This window comes from Gossypium arboreum, chromosome 9 (genome assembly GCF_025698485.1).
Source record: "Gossypium arboreum isolate Shixiya-1 chromosome 9, ASM2569848v2, whole genome shotgun sequence".
Lineage (NCBI taxonomy): Eukaryota > Viridiplantae > Streptophyta > Magnoliopsida > Malvales > Malvaceae > Gossypium > Gossypium arboreum.
This window is the reverse complement of record NC_069078.1, coordinates 57,660,152-57,671,655: the sequence shown is the minus strand read 5'-3', so window position 1 is coordinate 57,671,655 and position 11,504 is coordinate 57,660,152. Positions and strand designations below refer to the sequence as shown.

The 11,504-nt window shown below is 36.2% G+C and overlaps 1 long non-coding RNA gene across 1 annotated transcript; it reads left to right on the top strand.

The window, feature by feature from the left end:
• The first annotated feature begins 2,326 nt into the window (after positions 1 to 2,326).
• On the top strand, positions 2,327 to 4,218 carry LOC128280892 (uncharacterized). Its single transcript, XR_008271090.1, has 2 exons — positions 2,327 to 2,710; positions 3,993 to 4,218. It is a non-coding gene; the product is annotated as an uncharacterized LOC128280892 (long non-coding RNA).
• The last annotated feature ends 7,286 nt before the right edge of the window (positions 4,219 to 11,504 follow it).

Here is an 11,504-nt window from a genome sequence, read left to right as displayed (position 1 = left end):
ACACTGAGTTTCCAAACTCACCCCCTTTCCTTAACCTTGCAGGTGAGCCTTAATATGGGGACTTGGGCGGAGGGATTGAGTGGCCACGGTGATCGCTTTTGGACCTTTAAATAAGCATTGGTTTTCATTTAATTTCCTTTAATTATTATTTATTTTTGAGATGTAATAAGGCCATTTTTAACTTTTTCTTTATTTCTTCTCGGGATTATTTATTTTTAATAACTTCAAACCTGGTTGATAATTGTTCAAATGGGCTAGACTTAAGACGTGTTTTCAAAGCGATACTTGTTTTCAAAATATCTCAACACCACGATTAATCGATTTATCAAAGACGTCCACTTAAACAAATTTAAACTCGATATAACAAAGTGTGGCTATGGTTGTGGGCATGTCTAGGATTGGATCCAATCAAAGAGCTTGGTACTTAAGCAGCCTTCATGGCTCACCTCCTCTGTCTCAGATACCTACCTGGTGCCCAGCTTCCATACACTTTGTTAACTCAACAAAATATATGGTTTTTAAAACACTAAAACGGAACGTGGGTTTTCAACTCCAATATGGCACGTCAGATTTGGCCATAACGTCTGGGCCGGGTTTGGGGTGTTACATTTAGTGGTATCAGAGCCTAGGTTGCAACAACTCGGCTGTGGATCGGGTTCGAAAATTTTTTTTTGAAAACTTAGGCCTAAGAAGGGTATTTTTTGAAATGGTTTTTGAAAAGTTCATTTTAAAGATGTTTTGCGGAGTATATATGTTAAAACGGTACAAGTTTTTATGTTTTAAACAAGAGTTTCAAAATAATTGTGCTTTCAAATCAAAATTTTTAAATTTCTACCTCTATAAGCAAAAATATGGCTTTTGAGTTTTAAATGGATTGGAGAAAGAAGTGGCGACCTGAATCCCTACACCAAGTCCGTAAGTATACTATCTTTTACGTTATGTATATGATGCTATGAATAGAACCGAGACCCTACTATGATACTCTAGATAGGGTAGAGTCAGAAAACCCTAGAATCTGAGACTATAGCTAGGCTTTGATTCTATGAAAATAGAAACTTTAAAATACTATCTCTGCATAAGACATATGAATAAATAGTAAAATTTTGAGATCTTGGTAGTTATTTGATATGTGTACTTGGTAATGTAGAGTATTGATATGGATTCGAGGGTAAGCAAAGTCTTCCAACTTTGGGTAGTGGTAACTCGGAGCTTCAGATTGAGGCAATCGCCGAGTTAGTAAGGAAAGTGGTAGAGAAAGTATTGGATACCAAAATTAAGGAAATTAGGGAAACGCTTCAAGCGGGGTGCTTGGAGTGTAAGAAAAGGAAGGATTCTAGTTCTCGAAAACCAAGCCTCGTTCTGTGAAACATGTTAAGGCACGACCAAACTATCCAATCTGCAAAGACTGCAACGAGCGTCATACGGTGAATGCCATAGGAAGACAGGAGCATGTCTTAGATGTGGGTCCAAGGAGCATCGAGCTCGGGATCGCCAAGTTTTTTTATTTAAATATGTGTTACTTAATTGTATGCGTGCTTGATAAATGTTTCTTTACTTTGGTACTTAGATGTTCGGGTCGTACTAAGAATTATTTTTAATTAGAGTGCGTAGCGGAAGCATAGAGGTTTGACTTGAGTAATACGGTTAGTTGATAGTTGGAAATTTCGAGGACGAAATTTCTTTAAGGGGAGTAGAATTGTAACACCCCGAATTTGGGCTTAGAAGTATTGGGCCTTGAGTGTGGGTTCGTAAGGAGGTTTTATATAGGTATTTAATTGTGCAATGAAATGACACAATTAAATGTTTGCTTTAGTGGTTAATGGCTTTGAGAAGTGTTGGAGAAATCTTGGGTTCAAACTTGGGCTTTAGCAAAATTTTGGTATTAAGTGAAAAACCCGGATTCTTGGATGAGGGTTTTTAAATTATTGTGTTAAATAAATGACACAAGGAAGCTTGTAGTCTAGTGGTTGTGGTGGCATTAAGGTTGTATGGGAGCCTGGGTTCAAGCCTTGGCTCTTGCAATTTATTTTGGGTTTTTAAAGGGAATCTGGACTTTGGCCTTTAGACTTTATAATTAATTGGGGATAAAATATAACACAAAAAGCCTTGTGGCTTAGTGGCAAGTAGCGTGTGGAGCATTTAAGGGGAGGCATAGGTTCGAATCCCATGGCAAGCAAAGAGCATTTATTTTGCTAACAGGGGGCGGCAAGAGTTGGTGTTGAATTTAAACTCTAATGTTGGAGGGATCCCACATCAGGAAGCTAATATAAGAGTGGTTGTGAAGCTAGCTTTAAATAGAGGGAACCATGAGGAGAGTAAATGTACCTTTCTTGGCTGATCCCTTTCGCTGTATGGCGTGCTCGTTTGGGTTGGGCGTCGGCTAACGGTGCTCGGAGTGTGGATTAACTCCAGTCTCCTATCAGTTTGAGTGACAGGTGGTGGTTATCGTAGGCGATTGACTTTGGAAACATTTCAACTTCAACCCGTAACAGATCTATTTTCTACGCACGTTTAAGTTTGATTTACAACGGATATGGGGTAGGAAGGTATTTGGAACGTTCTTCAACGAGTAGATCTCTTGTGAGGATTAAAGGCTACCGATCGAGGAGTGTGTGAAAAGCTTGGATCATCGGAGTGACTAAATCTAGTCATCAACTTCGGCAAAGGAGAAATCACATAGGAGATCTCGTCAAGGAATATCGCAAATTAGGTGTGTAACGAACCCTTTTCATAGTTTAAAGCGATGAATGCCGAAAAGTCGAAATGCCAAATTCGGCATTTCGAAGACTTGTGAGCAAGCTTAACGCTCACTAGTTAGTTAGAATCGATGAGATTATGATCGGGAACATTGGAAGCAGTAAGAACGTGCTTTTTGGCATTCACGAGAAGTTGGGCCTCGAGGTCGCAATAGCGCCTAATAGGCTTTCGGGCCCATTTGGGTAAAATTGGTAGAAAACGAAAATCATTAAATTGCTGTTAAGACTATTAACACTATTATGGATATAGGCTAAATGGGCCTAGATGACAAAATCGGCTAAGTAGGGCCCATTATGGGTTTTAGGCCCAATAACTCGGTTTAGTTAAAAGTGGGCTAGAAACGCGTTTACACAAATGAATAGTTAGTAATCGATGATGAACATGGAAAAATCCTAATTTTGGTAAAATTATGATATTACCCTTATAATATGAAAATGACCGCTTTGCCCCTAGGTAAAAGTGACCATTATACCCCTAGGGTTTATATATGAACTTAATGCATGGGATTTTGATAAACATGATATGTATGATATGCACATGACATGTATGATATGCACATGATATGTATGATATGCACATGAGATGTTCATAAATGCATTGGGTTGGGTTTTATATGGATGGAGGAAGTGCAAAAGGGCTTATGCCCCGCTTATTAAAGGGCTTATGCCCGCTTATTAAAGGGCTTATGCCCTGCTTATCAAAAGGGCTTATGCCCTGATTATCAAAAGGGCTTATGCCCTGATTATTAAAGGGCTTATGCCCTAGTGATCAAAAGGGCTTATGCCCGATTACAAAAAGGGCTTTTGCCCGATTACTAAAAGAGGCTAGGCCTCCAAGATATGATAAAGCATATCTTTGCCAAAGGAGAGAGTTATGGCGGGGTGGGTTGAGTTAATCCCCACATGGTGTGTTGGTTGGTACGGGTGGAGAGTAGCGGATGGTGGGTTGAGTAGTCTCCCCAAATGGGTTTGCATTCTTTCATTGACATTATATGTGATATTGAAATGGGCCTATGTGCCATACCGTTTATAGAAAAGACTTCGGCCCAAGAATATGAAATTTGAAAAGGCTTGACCCAAGGTTATGAAATATGAAATATGAAAAGGGCTATGGCCCAGTACATGTTTGAGATTCGATTTGGGCTTAGACCTAACAGGCTGTTGTTGTTTTGGGCTCTGAAAGGGGCTTGTTGCACACTGAGTTTCCAAACTCACCCCCTTTCCTTAACCTTGCAGGTGAGCCTTAATATGGGGACTTGGGCCGGAGGGGATTCAGAGTGGCCACGGTGATCGCTTTTGGACCTTTAAATAAGCATTGGTTTTCATTTAATTTCCTTTAATTATTATTTATTTTTGAGATGTAATAAGGCCATTTTTAACTTTTTCTTTATTTCTTCTCGGGATTATTTATTTTTAATAACTTCAAACCTGGTTGATAATTGTTCAAATGGGCTAGACTTAAGACGTGTTTTCAAAGCGATACTTGTTTTTAAAATATCTCAACACCACGATTAATCGATTTATCAAAGACGTCCACTTAAACAAATTTAAACTCGATATAACAAAGTGTGGCTATGGTTGTGGGCATGTCTAGGATTGGATCCAATCAAAGAGCTTGGTACTTAGCAGCCTTCATGGCTCACCTCCTCATCTCGGATACCTACACGGTGCCCAGCTTCCATACACTTTGTTAACTCAACAAAATATATGGTTTTTAAAACACTAAAACGGAACGTGGGTTTTCAACTCCAATGTGGCACGTCAGATTCGGCCATAACGTCTGGGCCGGGTTTGGGGTGTTACAAATACTTGGATTATCTAGATTAAGCTACAATATTATCAAAAACATGAAATTGAAAACGGGCTAGAAAAACCTACCATGCAAGTAAGAAGAAGCTTGGTTGAATTCCTTTCTCTCTAGAAATGGTGAAAACGAGTGGAAGAAGAAGAAAATGATGAAGATGACATGTTTTCTTAAGTTTAGGATATTTAATTTTATTTTTAATTTAATTTTCATTTCCACCTAATATAAGCACTAACCGTCCATGACTCTTAAGGATGGATAAATAAAAATCAATATCGATTATCTTTTATGGCTTTTACGATTTAGTCATTTTTCCTTAATTGACCAATCAAACATCAAAATCACTAGACCAAACTTTAATACGACACTCTAATAAAATTGTAACTATTAATTAATAATATCTATGAACTCACTCATCAGAATTGTGGTCCTGAAACCACTATTTCTGACACCACTAAAAAACGGGTTTTTACATAAATTCCCTCCCTAAAAACTTAGGCTGTAAAACCAAACAACAAATTGGTTTTACTATCTCCAATGCACTCTCACAAAAATGTTCTTTTATGAATTGGTAAGTGCTCTCAATACTTGGTACAAAATCTATATAAGTCTTTCAAATATATAGAAGTTTAAGACTTGAGAACATACTAAGGATCAATTATAATCCAATCCCTATTAAACAACAATTAAAATAGCTAAATGCAATATACTAATAAAACCTAAAGTGAAGTGGACTATTTGGAGATATGCCTTCAATGCTCTCGATCCAATCTCCACAAATTAATGGATTTGATATGTAAGATCTAATTCAATCCAACCCTTAAGATGTGTTACTCCAAATGGATTGATCTTATGGATAGGCTTGAATACTTCCACAATATCAGCATCGATCATAGCTCAAAGATTTTGTTTTAAAAAATTTCATTTTAAAACATGGCAAGTAAGTTGTTTGTTACAATGATAACAAAAGTGGGCATTTCCATTAGCATGTAGATAGCCACTTCAAAAACTTGCCTAAAAAACAAAATAACAATGCTATCAATTAAAAAGTAAATTCAAATTTATCGAATATAATCAAATTAAACTTTATGAATCTTATTAAAAAACAACTTATATCATTAGGATCAGATTATCATAATACATTTCTATATCAATCTTCTACTTCAACCAACCAATCAATCAATCATCATCATCATCATCTTCTTCTTCTTCTTCAATTCATCATTCTTAATATCATCTTCAATTAACATTAGACTTCTAATGTAATAAATTACTTTGGAGTTGCAAATTACATGAACAATTATAGAATAAATAAGAAGGATTTATTATTGTAATTTGGAGAATTTTATAAAATTATAATAGTAATTAGAAAATAAACATAAAGCAAATTTAAAATTAATATCAACATACAATTATAAAAGTGAATTTTTACATTAGACAATAAAATGAGAGGGAAAGTGAATAAGGGTAAGCTTAAAATAAATTTAATATAATATGTAAAGTAAACTAAATAATTATGTAATCAATAAATATCATAAATGTAATAGGCCAATTTTGGCCTGGGACCGAAAAAATAATAACCGAAGCTAAAGGATGCAATCGGTCGAAAACAAGCCAAAAAAGACCAAATTGAAAGACAATCGTTAAATTGTGGCCAAATCAAAAAGATGAAGGAAGCCAAGGGGTTATCAAATTTTGTTGACTTGGTAAAAGGCTAAAAATAGAAAGATATTATTTTTATTTTATTTTATTTTATTATTAAATTAGTTAGGCTATTTTTAGTAAACCTCATGTATATAAATAGGGGTATTTCGTTCTTTGAGAGGGGGAGGAATTACTTTTGGGATTACTTTTGGTATTCCTACTTCAATTTGGAATTGGATTATTCTCTATTTTCCTATTTTCATTGGAATTGAATTATTTTCTTTTCACTTTCTATTATGTGGGAATTTTGTCCATTTCATTTCAATTTCTTTGTTTTTTCTAAATTCGTCCAATTGCTTTTAGCCCTTCTGTTTGTTATTTGTTTTGCAATTAAGTTTCCATTATTCTTAATTTTGGCCCTAAAATTTGTTTTGACTACATTTTGGTCTTCCTTTAAGCTGTGTGTTTTGGAGGGTGGGGATTATTTCCCTTTTGGTCCCTCATTATTATTTGCATGTTCAAATTGGTCAATTTTCTTTTATTTATCTTTGATTTGCCCCAGAATTTTGCTTTAAGGTTCGATTTAATCCTTTTTTTTATTTTCGCTATTTTATTATCAAATTAGCTAATTTAATATATTATTGCTATTATTTTTATGCTTCTATTTATATTTATTTTTGTTATTCTAATACTATTATTATTTATCTAATTTTATTTATCTATTTATATTTCTACTATTATTATATTTCTATTTATTATATTTTATTTCTATTTATATACTAATATTATTTTCATTATTATTTTTCTTATATATGTTTTTACTCTTGTTATTAATATTCTATTTATTTATTTATTTATTTTACATTTTTTGTTATTATCTATTTTAACTTTTTATACAACGCTCATTTCAAATTTTTACACATTATTTACTTTAATATTTTCATATATTATGTATTTCAAACTTTTTTACACATTATATATTTTGAATTGTTTATATATTATTTTATCTTGAATGGAAAATAATTTTTTAAAAAATTATTTTATATACTTTAGATCGCTTTTATAATCACCGCGCTTTCAAAGAACCCAATCAACATAAGGAAATATTTCGTGTTTGGGAGTTCGAGGAATCGTGCCCTATCATGCTGGGTTTCGATTTTTCGTTCAACTAAAATACGAAATGTCTTTTGAAAATTTCGTCCATGCTTTTTAAAATTAAAATGAGGCAATATTTCGTGTTTGGGGAGTTTGAGAGATCGTGTCCTATCGTGCTGGGTTTCGATTTTTCATTCGACTAAGATACGGAATATCCTTTTGACATTTCATCCATGTTTTCTTAAATTAAAATGAGACAATATTTCGTATTTAGAAATTTGGTAAATCGTGCCCAATCGTGGTGGGTGGCAATTTACCGTTTAACCAAATTACCGAATATCCTTTTGAAATTTCAAATGCATGAGTTTTGGGAAATTACGAAATGATCTTGTATCGAGGGTTTGAAATATTGTATCCAATCGTGTTGGACATGATATTTTATTCCTTCTGAACGAGAGAATCTCGACATCCAATTCAAGTTATCTAAATGTCTTTTAAAGGAATTGAATTTCAAAATCTTTCTCAAATTTTTGACATTAGGACAATAATTGATCAATACGGTACTAATTTTGGGCGTTGCGAGGGTGCTAATCCTTCATCGCGCGTGACCAACTCCCGAATCCATTTTCTAGTTTTTCGTACCAAAAACGTTGTTTTAATAAACCGAAATGCTTTATTAAAATGATCGAGCACAAGGTGACCCGATCACACCTAAACAAAAAGGATTGGTGGCGACTTGATTTTCCAAAATAAAAATGGTTTCGACAGCTTGGCGACTCCACTGGGGAACATAAGAGAGTCAGGCCGTAAAATTGATTATTTTCTGTCCTTTTGTCGAAAAATTGAAATTTTGATTTGAAAAATCATGCTTCTTTTTGTCGCATTTTTTGATGTTGTGTCATTTGTTTGTTGTGTTTTAAGGATATTCCTGCATCATCTTGCATGACCGTTGTGGTCACACCTTTTAAGTGGGAGTGAGAAACTATGCCTTCGTGAGGTTTTCACCTCCGCATGGGCTAGTGGACTGCTTCCGGGATACATCCGTACCTATGTCTTCGTGAGGTTTTCACCTCCGCATGGCCATAGAGAAATGTATTCCCCTAAACTGAACTCGACCCACATGAGCCTATAATGGGTGAGGATCGAGGAATCTACTGGTTCAGGTACCCTTTCTCTAGAACTGAGCCACATATAGTGAACCTTAAGAGCCCAACCTTAGGTAGAGCCACTCCAAACCCTAGCGATTACCCAAGTAGGTGTCCTATATTGTTTTTTTCCTCCTATGTTAACGTGTTTTGTTTTGTTTATGATTGCATTGCATTACATCATCATAGAAAGGAGATGTTGATTCATATTTGATTACTAAATAGAACATTTGTCATAAGAAAACAAATTTCTTGATAAAGTGGATTAAAATATGGTTGTCTGAATATAGTCCAAGTAAACACAACCGAAGAAGGCTGATAGTTCACAGAGGAAAACAAGAATTTACCTAAGGATTCAAGTTGATAAAGATTATTCGAGAGCAGCCGTGTTCCGACTTTCTTAAAGGAGCTAACAAGCATCGCGAGGATAAGTGAGTAATAAGTCGCGGCCCAAATCAAGCAAAAAGGAGCTAGTGGGGGCATCTATTAAAAGCTTGCGAGATTTGAATTTTACAAAGGAAAGAAATTGACGTCTTCGCCTGGAACATGAGGGCAAGGCTGCATATGTAATCAGTTTTATATAAAGGAATTTGTTTTCTAGAAAAGTTGTTCTAATAGAATTGAATTTAGGATCAACGCCTTACTTTCTTTTGCATTCATTCCATGCATTTGCATTGCATTGCATCATCTGCATTAAACTTCACAAAAGAACCCTAATTAATTAGAAATTGTGTTATAGTTACCCTGGAACATCACTACTACACACGGAGAAAAGCCAAAGCTATGGATCAAAGGCTGGAAAAATTGGAACAAATGTAGAGAGAAATGCAGGAGCGGCTGTAAGCACAGATGCAAGAGCAACTGGCCAAGATTCAGTAGGATATGAAAGATCAGATGCAAGAATCACAGAAGGACATGATGAATCAGTTAACTCAGTTGTTGCTCGGAGGGCCAGGAAAAGGGAAGAGCCCTATGATCAACCCAGAGGGCGATAGCAAGATCCTTACTTATCCTCCAGGTTTCACCCTAGGGAATACCCCAGTACTGTAACACCCCAAACCCGGCCTAGACGTTATGACCGGATCTGATGCGCCACATCGAAGCGTTCAAAACATTCCGTATTACTTAGTTGGAAAACTTAGTTGGTGTTGTAAAAGACACTTTTAAAAGTAGGTTAAAGTGAATGGAAGTCGTGCACCGTAGGAAACCAGAAGAAGAGGAGGTGAGTCCGTCGGACTGCTTAAGTACCAAGCTCCCTTCAGATCCAATCCTAGACATGCACACCGCCATTGCCACACTCTAACATCTCGTATAATTTTGAGAAAACCGTTTGGTTATGTCCATCTTAAGAAAATGATTAAGGTTGAAAACATTTGCTTAGCGGAAGTCTTACTTGTATTCGTGTTATTTTGAAATCACTTAATGTTTTTGAAAACGCGTCCTAGAGCTAATCTATTTCGTTAGTTATCATAGTTCAGTTTTATCATAATAGAATTAAATAATAAAGAAACAACCCAAACTATAAAAAAAATTAGCGGCCTTATTACAAAAACCCAAAACCATAAACGAAAAATATGGAAAATCTAGTTCACCAGAAGAAATCGAATTTGTAGAAAACGTGTGGCCACTCCGAATCCCGCCCAGCTCCAAGTCCACCAACTAGGGCTCACCTGCAAGGATGGAAGGAAGAAGGGGTGAGTTTGGGAAAACTCAGTGTATACAGAAACCCTTCCAAAGCCCAAATCAGCTCGAGCCCATTGGGCCTAAGCCCCACTTAGATCACAGTACACAATGGACCGAAGCCCTTTTCAGAATACAATAGCAAGGCCTTAGCCCCTTTTTACATAACAGTGTGGCCCATAGGCCCAGTTTAGTAACATAAGTAACAATAGTAGTAATGAATGCAAGCCCAACTGGGGAGAATACTCAACCCACCAACCGCTACACTGCCCCGTACCAGCCCTACACTCCATGTGGGGAATATCTCAACCCACCTAGGCCTACACTCCACAGTTGCAGCAACGCTGCTCAAATATCAGTAAGTTGAGGCAAAGCCTCTAGTACGTGGATGAACCACTTTCAATACTTCCTCCATCAATACCCCAATCCCATGCAACAGATATTAATACAAGCATATCATGTAGAATACAGTATTAATCAATCATGCCGTTTAGCCAATTTAAACCCTAGGGGTATTTTGGTAATTATGCTCTTTAGGGTAATTTCGTAACTTACGCAACTACACAAGCTACTTCAGTAATTTTTAGCAGTTTTATGCAATTTGGTTCCACCATCTAACTAACAGGCTAATTTTCCCATCTCTTACCCATATTGGTCCGTAAGCCCATTGGGCCCAGTTTTGGCCCATCGAGACCCTTTTTCCGAAGTACGCTAAAATGTCGCATGAACTTACTTACCACCTTGAAGTGCTAGATCTAACAATTTCTCTATGTCTTGAGAGCATTCGCATACTCACAAGCCCATGGAATGCCAGAATTTCGGCATTTCGGCTTTTGCCGAATTGAACTAAGGAAGGGTGTTAATACACACACCGATTCATGACGATCGCCATCGAGATCGCTTTCGATGTCCTACAATTAATTAGTACAGTTCTTATTTACAAACCGTAATCACTAGACCCAAAACTTGCTCAACCAAAGTCGAACCATGTTCCTAAAAAGCCTTTGAACCCTTACCTTTTTGCCAAAATCGATAGCTAGCTCCGAATCCGATTGTTCCAATGATTCACGCTTTTGATCTAACACTTTAAGAAGACTCTAATCACAGAAAGAAAACATCAGTTACAAACCCTTAAAGCCTTATGCTCAAATCGACAGCCTCCCTAATTTTTAGGAATTTCGGCTTTTCCTAACATCGTAAAATAAGAACAGATCTGAGATGATAAGTACTTACCCCTTACTCCTACTTGATTTCCATGCAATCCGGTGCAGATTTATCCTTAGAACAATGGTAAAACCCGAATCCAAGAGTTGAAGAAGTTTCGGCTATAAGCCCCTAAACCAATGGTACTTTCGGCTTTTGGGTGGTGAAGGAGATGAC